Source organism: Echeneis naucrates, chromosome 15 (assembly GCF_900963305.1).
Source record: "Echeneis naucrates chromosome 15, fEcheNa1.1, whole genome shotgun sequence".
NCBI lineage: Eukaryota > Metazoa > Chordata > Actinopteri > Carangiformes > Echeneidae > Echeneis > Echeneis naucrates.
The window spans coordinates 21,251,711-21,264,477 of NC_042525.1; positions in this window are offsets into that span (position 1 = coordinate 21,251,711).

A 12,767-nucleotide genomic window follows, 5' to 3' on the forward strand; every position below is an offset into this window, starting at 1 on the left:
AAGTCTGGGTAAAGTCCTCGTCCAGGTCCTGAGGGAGCTGTACCTGCAGCCCCCCCTTCTGCCCCTTGGCCTAAGTCTCGGTCGTCTCTAGGTCGTCTGTTAGGTCCTGTCTCATCATCTTCTTTTCTCTGATACATTAAGTCTTTTTCACAGTCTTTGTCTTTATTGTTTTGTCTGCATTCCTGCTCTTTCTGTTTTTTCTTTTTCTCTCCTCTTTCTCTCTGTTCTGCTATTTTCATCCAGTACTCTGTTTCTTCATAACCTTCCTGCTTCATTTTTTTTTATTTTTCTTAGTTTTTCTTATAATACTTTCTTGCAATACACTTATCTTTTGTGTATTTAATTTTCCTTCAAAATTGTGTTTTACAATCCATCTGTCTAATTTTTTATTTTTACATGGATCCTGTTGTTCTATAAATTTCCAATCTTGACACTGCAATTTATCTCTTGGTTTTTCTTTACTCGACCCCTTTCCCATTTTATTAATTTGACTCGACCTTTGCAACACTTAGGGTATTCTAGAGGTCGATTTTTCATCAGTGGGGTAGTCTCTCAAATTCCTGTTGTGGTAATTCTCACTTCAACTCTTTCGAGTGGAGAATTCTTGCCTTTGCATCCACACCAGTTGACTACTTACAAATCCCACTGTTTTATATGAGATGAAATACCTAGTGGTATGTCAATCTCCTTTCACACTCACATTCACTCTCCTACTCGGACATTAAGGGTGCACACCGGGACTCCGGCATCCTCTACTGAGACTCCCTTGGTCTCTTTCTCTGGGACTCCCTTGGTCCCCTTCTCTGGGACTCCCTTGGTCCCCTGAGACTCCCTTGGTCTCTCTTATTCTTTACCTGCCAGTGTCTAGAATATTCAGGGCTTGTTCATGCGCAATGACCCCTAGTCATTCGCCGAGGGCCACTCACTCTTTTTAAGTCAAGACTCAACTCACCTCCGTTGTCTTTCCCCTCTCGGAATCCCGTCAACCTTTGGATCCCAGCTGGCGGGCCGATACCCAGTCCCGGAAAGGGTTTATTTCCAGACTCACTGTTTTAGGAGTCCGCCGTGGCCACGGTTTTCCTGGAATCCACCCGCCCGCTGGAATCCTCCGGTCTGTTGGTATCCGGCTCGAAGGACCAAATTAGAACATTATTAAACACACAGGGAAGAAGGACAAAGGACAACAGCGCTCATTTTACTTGCAAGGAGAACAGACAGAGATGTGCTCAGTGACACTCTCTACCCGCTCTGGAGTATCTCTTCTGTTCTCCCCTCTTTTTATTTCCTTAGGGTGGTCCCTAGTTACAAATTCTTGCAGCTCTAAAGGTGAGAATACACAGCTGCAAGTAGTGAATGAATAGACGCTTGTTATATGATTTATATTCAAGTTATAAGTCACAAGAAACTCAAGCACATTGAGGATTAGTTTATGAACGAAGTAATCTCGCTTCGACATCCTCCCTTTCTTCATAAATCTTCTTCGAAGGTCGTTGCTTCTTCTTCGGAGGTATGACCTCTGCTCCTGCTAATAAAAACACAGGTTTCTGAATTCTTGCAGGGTCAGTAAAAGTTGAGCAGTACTGTGATAATCACTTTATGTACATTTATTCTAACAGATATCAGTGTACATTCAGAGTATTATTTGCACATTAATCAAAATAAAATCATCCCTGAAGGACAGCAAAAGTTTCAAATCTTGCATCATAAATCAAAATAAATACTTTTCCCTATGACTGCAGGTAATCTATCAAAGATAACACTTCACTTGAGAGATACAAGTCATAAACTTAAGGAAACCTTAATTAATAAATCGGACATGCGCTGCCAGGGGTGGCCACAGTTGCAGCAGCTCTCGCCCAAGTTTAGCGTCTTTTCCTCTTTTTTGTAGTTTCTAACTGAGTTTCTTAATTTATTCTTCCGTGTAGTACTACTTAAATAACAGTTGCACTTTGGGCACCATAATTGCTGTGGTCTACAACTTTCCGTCAACTTCAAAACTCTGTGACCAGATGCCTCATGAAGCAGCCATGGCCCTTATTGTTTACACCAGGGATCAGCTGTTAGCACTCCGTTACGCAGCGGTGCTGCCCCAGGAGAGGCCTGACGTCCCCCAGCAGCTGAGGAGGAGGATGTGATGTCCTGCCCTCAACTGTGAGCAGGCTGCAGACACAACACCCACAAACCCTCTTCCTCATCTCTGGGGAATTCAATTATGCCTCTCCTTCCTCCACTCTACCCAAATTCACCCAGTACATCACCTGCCACACCAGAGACAATAAAATACTGGATCTATTCTACGCTAATGCCAAGGATGCATATAATGCAACACCCCTCACCCCCTCAGGGAGATCAGACCACAACCTGGTTCATCTCCGGCCTGTGTATGAACCCCTCATGCACAGGCAACCAGCTGTGTAACAACGCAGCTGAGTGGCCTTCTAAATGAGAGAGCCAAGGGAGCTCTGGTCCGAGCTCGCTTCACCAGACTGAAGGATATGGATGCTCCAACCACCTTCTTCTTTGGTTTGGAAAAGTCCGAGGCCCAGAGGAAGAGGATGGTGTGTCTCTGCTTGCCAGACGGGAGGCTATCTTCCGACACGGTGGAAATGAGGAGGCATGCTGCGGATTTTTATTCTGACCTGTTCCGGGCAGAGGAATGTGGACGCTGCTGCAGAGCTGCTCGACGGCCTTCCTCGGCTCAGCCCAGAGGACCGTGATGCTCTGGGTTCGGACCTGTCCAGGAGCTGACCTCGGCCGTCACCCACATTCAACACATGTGCCCAACACTACTACTACTGCTGCTGTTGCTACTGCTGCGACACCTAAGATGTCATGACCGAGACAGGGGGGCATGCATACTTACCAAGGTAACTTAAGACAGGTTCAACTTCTGGCTGAGGAGAATTCCCAAAACTCCAGACTGCTGACAATGAACCTCCTCCGGCAAAGACTGCGGACTTGAACAGGTGAAGTTGGGAACTAACATAACCTATATTTTTTTCTTAAGACTGAAATTGTTGTGGTAAATTGTAAATAGTGCGGCGGCATAGCTAAAGATTGTTCATTGTGTTAATTAGCATTGTAACAAACAGAGAAATAATCTACCAAACAGAAAATTTCAGACTATTTTTGCTGAATTTATTACACCATAATTCTGTTATCTATATCTATAGATGCATAGGACCCTATATAAAATAACAGCAAATAATATTATTTAAACATATCTTATTCATTGGAATCTACATTACTTTACAAACATACCATATTTTTAACATATTCTTCCTGTAGAAATGAAGGTATGACTTTGCAGAATGTTTTATTGTTTTACACTGTCATACATTTTTATATTGTAAATTCAAACAAACACATCAGCAAAATCTTTAATTTAGGCAGAATCATTCATTTTAGGGTAATTACTCTTTTGTGACTTTACATTATTTTTCCATTAATTTTTACCTTTATTTTCTACATATTACCACTGTAAAAATTAAAGTGTATTATTTCTTGATTTATGGTAATTCAATGCATTTATGTATTTATGATATACTATTTTAGATTTTACGGCTTTTGACTGTTGCTATTTGAAAGTTTACCGTAATTGCTACAAACTTTTTTTTACAGTGTAAGAAGGTCACATAATATTAGCAGGAGATTTAAACGAGGTGATGGATCCCATCCTGGACAAAGACAGGTTTAAAGATCCACCCAGTACTAAAGATAGAGAGGCAATTCATATGTTAATAGATAAAATGGGATTAAGAGACATACGGAGGCTTACGAACCCCCAAGGGAGGGAATGTACTTTTTTTTCCTTATTGTCACAAATAATATTCTAGAATTTACCTGTTTTTGATTGCAAATTCATTTTTAGAAAAAACACAAGAAACTTGTGCGACAAAAAAAATGGACCAGACTCAGTGATTACCTTCCTAGCAACAAACTTTCACCCTGCTCTATGTTCCCTACAGATAATATCCAACTAGGCCAGTGAGCAGTGATAGCTATCATGTCTTTGGGGTCATCAGGTGGGAACCTCCTTTCACCGGTGTTTCGTCTAGTTAGTCCCACAACACCTCCAGAAGGCTAGACCGTGAACACTGGCGTCTCAGAGTCACCCCCTAACGCCAGCCATCACCACTCCTCACACAAAGACAACTATCTCAAACAGCACGACTATCACCTACTCTGACCTCTCACCAACTGCACCAGTGAAAGCGGGGTGGAGATACAGACCCTGGTTCGGGTAGGGGGGGAGAAATAGAAGAGGTGGAGATAAAAGTAGGGATGGGATACAGACCCTGGCTCGGGTAGGGGGCATGAAAATGTAGAGGGTGCAGGAGGTGGAGGCAATACAAGCTACACTAGCAGATTCAGCAACTAAACTCACCTGAACAATCCTATATTCAAACAAAATCAACACACCAACACAGGCCAACTCACCTGGACTAATGGCATGGTGTCAAAGAGGCTCAAACAGGCCACACCCTCCACTTAAATACACTTCCCCTTCCTGGATTTCTTCCTCTGCTTCTCCCTAGAGGCTGTCTATCTTCAGAGCTACCCCTGCTGGGCTCCCAGCTACTATTGCTTCTTCTAACCCAAATCCACTGACTGGATCTTACGGCCTCATCCGACATTTCCTTCACCATTTTCCTCACCCTCGTCCTCCTAACTCCAACAAAACAACAGCAGATCTTGCTACAAACTCTCTACATCCTACTTCCACTGGACAAGTCTTTACCTTCCATCCTCGCTGCTCAGCATCCTTACCTAGATCTGCATACCTGAGCTTTTTCCTTTCATATGCTTCTTCAACTGAATCCTCCCACGTCACAGTCAGCTCTATGAAATATACTTTTTTTCTACTCCTAGATCACAAAATTATATCAGACCTTAGCTTTGTACAGGCTATTTCCTGGGGAACAACCAGCTTTCTTCCTAAATCTACCTGCATCTCCCAGTCACTAGCATCCTCTAAGCTGCCTTGCCTCCTTGTTATCTTATTAACTTTCCCTCCTTCTTGAACAAACTGAATTGCAACTCTCTTTGTCTTAGACCCTCCTAGAATTGCCTGCCTCCGTATATCTTCAATGCCTGCAGCTAAGTTTTTTAAAACCTGGTTATGTCACCATGTATACCGTCCTCCTGACAGACTAACCTTACAAACTGACAAGATGTGCTTTAGAGTTGCAGTACCTGAACACGACAAACATAGCGGGTCTCCATTTACCCAGAGTTTTAGGCTCTGGGGAGTTGGCAATACATGATATGTTGTCCCTATCAAAAATCTCATCCTACTTTCCTCCATACTCCACAGCTCTTTCCAACTAAGCTTTTTCTTCTCTACACCTTCCCAGTTCAACCACTGCTCCTGTTATCTGGGAGTAAAGATGTGGTTGTTCGTAAGGTGGTTCCAAACCCAACCAAGGGGAGAAATTTGAATCCAAGAATGGCAGTGCAGGAAGAGATTGTGGGTAATGTACAGATAAGCCGGGGAGGCTTGGGGCTTTGCCCAGGCAAACCTGGGAAGAGGAAGCTAGTTGAAGTGCAGGTTCGTAGACGGGAGGAAATATTAAGGGGTGCGAGGGCAGTGGCTCAGGCCTGCTTAGCCTGAGCCCCAAGCCTCCCCGGCTTATCTGTACATTACCCACAATCTCTTCCTGCACTGCCATTCTTGGATTCAAATTTCTCCCCTTGGTTGGGTTTGGAACCACCTTACGAACAACCACATCTTTACTCCCAGATAACAGGAGCTCTGTCTTAACCTTAGTACATTTAAACTCCTCCACTAGACTAGATACTGGGAGCTGAAGTATGCCTTTCCCATACAGTGCCACAGTGCTTAAACATCTCAGAACACCGAGCCACTTCCTAATGTAAAAACTTACTAGTCTTTCCATTTTCTCTGTAGCAGTTATTGGAATCTCATATACTGACAGTAGCCACATCAACCTGGGAAATAATCCAAAGTGCAAACACCACAGCTTCAACTTTCCTGGAAGCACCACCCATTGAGAGGTACGATGGCTCTCCCAAGACATGCCGCTCCTTTTTGACCCTATGCTCATTGACTTTCGAACTGCAACCTATTACCTTTGCCACAGAACGCTCAAGGGTGGCATATATGATAACGAACCTCACTGGCAGAGCTCATGAATGGGCTACGGCTGAGTGGGCCAAGCAGTCACCCACCTGTGATTCTGTGACTGCTTTCTCTGCTGCATTGACCCGTGTATTTGGTCAATCTACCACAGGCCGAGAGGCAGCCCGAGCCCTTGGTAACCTCAGGCAAGGCAGGAGCCGTGTCATCGACCACGCCATCCGTTTTCGCACCCTAGCAGCTGAGAGTCGCTGGAATAATGAGGCACTGGCAGACATGTTTTACCTCAGCCTTTCAGAGGATATCAAAGACCATCTCACCACTGTGGATTTACCTGCAGACTTTGAAACTCTTGTGGAACTCGCTATCAGAATCGACAACCGGCAACATGACCGTGAGCGACATTCAGCCTATGAAGATCATTATCACTGGAGGCAATATGGCACTGCTATGCCCCCTGTGGCCAGCACCCCAGCACGACTCAATCCGCCTAACCCAGGGGCTGGTCCTGCTGCATCCTGACAGGAGCCCATGCAGCTCAGCCGGACGTGACTAAGTCCTGAGGAACGGCTACAACATCAACATGATGGCTTATGCCTCTATTGTGGAGGTTCTGGTTACTTCCTCGCCCAGTGCCCAGTGAAAGCCCCAGGCTCACCAGTAACTGGAGGCCTACTGGTGAGCCACTCATCTGTTGGCCCCAACCCAGCACTGACACCACTCACTGACACCAGTCCAGCTATCAATTCACTCACAGTCCCTCCTGCTTGGATCTGCCCTCATCAATTCAGGAGCTGATGAGAGTTTGATGGATAGAAACCTGGCTCACTGACTTCATCTCCAGCTACAGCCGTTGGCCAAGCCCCGCATAAATAGTGAGAATAGCAGAACTGCAAGCTCATAATGTGTTTTGAGCTTGTACATCTGCTATTTTTCAGAATTTTGGACAAAGGTTTCCACCCGACAGCAATGATGCATAGTAGTTGTGAAATAAAGTGATTAATTTTCTATTAATAAAAAGTGAAACACTAGTACTATACAGGTGAGGTTGAAAAAAATGGGGCCAGGCCTAGCTGCCGCTGCTGATTTGGTGTCAGGTTTTGCTCCGTCCTAATTGGATGGTTGTCCCACGCCTCACTGAAGACATCCAGGCTGGCCTGGATGCGTGGCAGCAGAATAGGTGAAGGATGTTGTAATATAAACTGGTAACACTCACACTAATACATAACGTCAAATCCTGTATTTGGAAGGAATAAAAAAAAAAAATATATATATATATATATATATATTTTTTTTTTTTTTTGTATGCATAAGACCCTTAAAGGAACTGGTCAATTTGCACCAACCATTAAATCAGTGGTTATGATTTCAAATGCAATATTGTGTTCATTTTAAAAGAATCAACTGATGGTCACAAAATTTCAGTTAAAACTTTCCTTTCCAATTGCCAATAAGTAGTAAGTGAACAATGTTGCATAACCTATTGTACATTGGGGACATTTTTGTCCAAAGAGGGAAATTTTCACAAATTTTATGGCCATAACTTTCACTGTATGACCTCAAATGGCATGATTTTTGGCAGGAAGCTTAAATACATGTAAATTGCTAAGATCAATAATACACTGCAGGCAAAAAGACTCACACTTATACATTTAAGGACATAAATGTCCCCTAAAAACAACTACACTAAAACTTATGTCCTTAAGGGTGTAAGTGTGACTTTTTAGAAAGGGTACCCGAGGGTTACGCTATACAAAAGTATTTTGTGACAGGAATAATATGAATACCTCAGAGGAAAGCCATGCTTGTTCACAGCGTCATTGAAGAAGGCCAAGTGGGTGCTGGTTGCTGTCCGCTACCTTCAAGTAAATGATCTACATAATACAGGCACAAATAGTCTCAACTGCCAAATTTCTATGGGGGTCAAAACAATCAATTCCCAAATTACAGGTACAAAATGCAACTCCACATACAATACATAACATCTCCAACAGCACAAGCACAATCAAATCAGTTCATTCTACTATTCTGGTTGTCATCTTCTGTAAGTTACACACAGACATACCTGATGAGGTTGTGATTGGTGTCAATGTCCATCATGTATTTTGGGTAAGGAACCGTGTAGGTCCTCCTCACCAAACATCCCTGATGCGTCAACCTGGCAAGTACACCACCACTGTCCACGCGATGCATGGATGCATGCAGTCGGTCCCACTGCTCCCTGTGTCCCTGTGTCCCTGTGCAAGAAGAGCACCTTGGACAACCCTGTCCCCAGGATCTGGCATGGTGCTCTTCATTGCTGTGATCACAGAATCTAATTCCTCGTCTATGCATTTACTGTATGTGGCAGATACAGATATATTATTTTCATCCATCTAAATAGATTCGCTCGAGAAAACCCAGGAGCTTGGCAATGCAACTTGTCGGCAGACCCAATTCTACAAGATGTTCAAGAGTCTGTACTGACACTGACGCAATTTGTGGACAGCCACAATAACCTCTTTGCACTTTCACTGTTACGAATCTCTGTTGATTCTCTCTTTCCTGCTGGAGAATGGTATACAGATCTGAAAGAGTGGAAAATATATGCTCTCCTACATCTACAATGTCACCTAGAGGACTTAATAATACTAAACAATGGTTGCAGGTAAACTGTAGCCTTTCCACATCAACAGGTTGCCTCTCCAAGGTGCTTGACAATGTATCATACACCCTTTGAAGGATGTCACGCCTCAGTGATTCCTTGAGAATAAATAAAACATGACAAACATGGACTGGATAACTGTAAACTTCCAAATATTTTAAAAGGCAGTTTTGGTTTTTTAACACTTAGGCTGATGCGAATATAAATTATATTTCAGTTTAAAAAGTTTATTTTGTTACATAAAACTATTCGAATAGTAACAATTGCCATGGAGTGTTCAGTAACTGGTAACAGTAACATGACTGGGCAGCTGCTCGGTCTTCTTGTAACATCTGTTTTTAGAAATGTTTAATTCATAATTCAGGTAACAGGCCGAGTGGACCAGAGTCAGCCCTCCATTCCGATTCCCCCGCCAGAAACTGATTTTTGAAGTCCATAACACTACACAACTGATATGTCTCTCTGTGCAGACTGTGAGGGCAGTCTATGGGAAATCATATCAGTCTGCTGTGACGTACATGCCCCTACATGGAGAACACATCCTGGTATTGCTTCACACATAAATATGGCATAATATGCTGTTTTCCAACGTTATGTTCAAACATTATGGATCATTGTTACAAAATAACAGGCCTGGTTTTGGCACAAAGACCACTTGGTTAAAGTTTGTGGTTTGGGTTGCATTTCACAAAAGCAGCATGTAACATACGGATAACATGGTTTATGTCTTATAGTGTTATGTCTTGTTGGAACCGATGGTGGATGCAGGAAGAATGACATACTGACGGTCTTGCACCCCGTTTAAATCCCGCTTGTCTCATAATGTTTTGGGGGGAATACCATTCCTGTGTCACATTGTGTAACACGCCCCACGCCCCACTGATGGCCGCTCCACCACTGACCGCTCATGGACTTCATTGAAGAGGGTTTTCTCTGCACTTTGCTCATTTAAAAACAGAGTGAGGACGTGCGTCTGCACTGGGATGGCGTGGTTTGTTATGAAAAACATTAAGTAAAGCTGACAAACTGAGAACAGGAAAGTATAAAATATTACAATTGTTAATGGCTTTGTTTTCCACACTTTGGATTTCATTGGCATTTGATGATGTGTTCACAGTATCACTGGAAAACATTATGTCCTCTCAATATGGACAATATGACGAAGAAATGGAAAGATTCTAAGGAAATGTTTCCAAAACAACTCAGTCCAATGCAAAATAACACTGTTGAATGAAATCATTCTGATGACATGGCTCTAACTCACGATACAGGTTGAAATTAAAAGTGTGAAGGGCAATAATAAAAACCCAGCCCTTCTTCCCGCTCTTCATTTCTTCAATGTGACTTCAGTTCACCACAGGCACCGTCTGGGTCGCTAATTCCCCTTTTCCTCCAAAATGTGCGTACAGATGGGACAGAATTACCGTAGGGGTGCGCGCATTTTCCCTTCAAGTCTGTTTTTTTATAGATCACAATCTCTTGTTTATAAATGAGGTTTCTGGAAGACCATTGGATCATTATGCAGAGGAACTGGTTCCAGTTTGCTGCAGGTCTCAGATCTGTGCATCAGTGTGTACCAATATTTAGATCGTCAGCAGACTATCTACCTATCTACACTGACGGCCCCCTAAACCCCCCAAAATACTGAAAGCAGCATCCACAATCAACTGCTACGCCGTTGGTGGGAGAACTGTAACATATGTATAAATCAATCACATCACACATTACGAAAAAGTTTCTTACGGGGCAATCTGAATTGATTTGATTGGCTGGCTGACCTGATCTGTCCGCAACAACTGCTCGTGAACAGATTAGCTAGCACTGAGCGCACGGATTAGGCTAGCTGAACTGAAAAAGTCATTCTGCAGTGACATAGTGAGTGGGCCATGAGCTTGTATTGACATGAGACGTAGGCATACTGTTGTCGATATGACTGAAAGCAGCATTTAGCCTGTGTGTGAATGTGGGAGAGAGCTCAGTGTTTTGTGAATAGGTGGATGGATCTTCGGTGAGTGAAAGTTGTTCATGTTGCAGTGTGCATGCAATTTGCTTGTGTTGGACTGCGGTACATTAAATCTGATATAAGTGTCTCAGAGAAGGCTGAGGCTGGATGCGTAATTCCACACGGATAACACGGACACAGCTATTCTGGTTCTACTGCAGTACGTTTTTATAAAGTAGAATAATACAGCATAATCATACACTCAGGGCCTGATTTACTAAGATCCCAAGTAAAGGGTACTAAATTGTGTGCACAGTGCAATAGACTGTGTTTTGCCGGTGACCTACTAAGAATAAGTGTAAATGAAAACAGGTGCAGCAGGTGGAGACAGCAGTATTTTAATATTTAAATGAGGGCTTCGTGGAGAATTTGGCGAGCAGAGAGCTGCACCCAGAATGCTCTGACAGCCCATCCGCACACATCCCAACCCTCCCTCCCAGAGTGGCTGATTATGTGTGCATACGAGAGAGCTAGCATGTGTCTATGTGTGACCGAGAGACAGTTACAATTCGTAAGCCCCCCAGCTGCCCCAATTAAGAATTTCTGGTGCCGTTACTGCCTATCTAGCCTTCAACCATCACAAGATAAATGTGTCAAACATGTTTCTTAATCAAGAAAAAATGTGTTTACAAACTTTTATACTTTCCCCTTTTCCCATGGCTTTTTAAAACAAATTCTCTCTGGCCTTCTAGGGATAAAGCAACTCAATATTTGTCGCAATGTTTCAAATTGCGGCTCCTGATGTGTTTACATTGAGACAGTAGCTTTCTTCCTTCCTGTGAGTAGGATGGTGGTGAAAATGCACAGAATGCGAAAGAGTGAAATGAAGAAATTAGTGGTACTGAAGGATCACTACAATTCACTGGTCCTTTTAGGAGCGTGAAGTTGGCACATAATTAAACAGTTTATGTCTCCAGGAGACTCAGAGAGCGCTTCCTGAGATGATTACTGGCACATCCTTGTCCTTCGGACAGTTGTGGGAGGCTCTGCTGTCTTTCTCTAATCCCCGTTGTTCTTGCAAGAGTCGGCCTTTTCCAAATCTTTTCCAAAGGCACATTCATTTATGAAGCATGTTTCAGACACAATAGCAACACAAAGTGCTTTACACAGTGAAGAGGCAGGAAAAGCACACAAACAGTGTGAGTGCCTTCAATTTATATTGTGTTTTTAATCCGGTGTTGTGTTTTAACCTGTTGTGCTGTGCCACTACTGGAACTTGAATGCCCCTGAACGCTTAATAAACTAAATTTCTTACTTTCATTCATTCTGTCTATCTATATAAGTAGCCTACAAATTTTAGGTCTTAGCACTCACTTGCCTCTTAGGGAATGTTTGAAACATTAAAAAAAGAACAAAAAACAAAACAAATGATTATCAAAGAAAATACATGTTTGTGTAATGGCACTCACACTGCAGTAATTAGATCAAATGTAAAATACAATGCAGGTTTAGAAATGTTGGAGTTTCAGGATATAGAATTAAGACCCATCTAAATCTGAACTCTGAATAACCTCAGTGAGGAATGAACTTCTATGTACACACACATTCATGTTCGGTGTGTGTACATGGCAAACAGGAAGGCAGGACTGTTCAGATAGCACAATGGGTCCAGCTGTGTGGGAAGTGATTGCCAAAAGTGCATTATGCCAGCCTCGCCATCATTCACAGAACACACACTGCATCTGCTTTTGCTGCTGGAAGAGCTGGAAGAAAATGAGAGAAAAATGGAACTTGAAATCTCACCTTTGCTGACACCCGTCCTTGCTTTCATTTGTTCCTTACTCAATCTGTTACAATCTGTCATTCTGCTCGCCCTGATTTTCCTTTCACCCAGTTTTTCTTGTATTTCCCCCTTATAGTCTGTGGAAATTATTTTCCTTCTTCCTCTCTTGTGCCATGATGACGACTCCTCCAGAGCATGTCTTTCATGAAGTGATGCATTTTGAATTGGAGAATTTTTCTGGGAGCTTATGTGATAGAGAGGCAGAAGAGTGCAGAGTGCAGACTGCAGCCATTTCAAC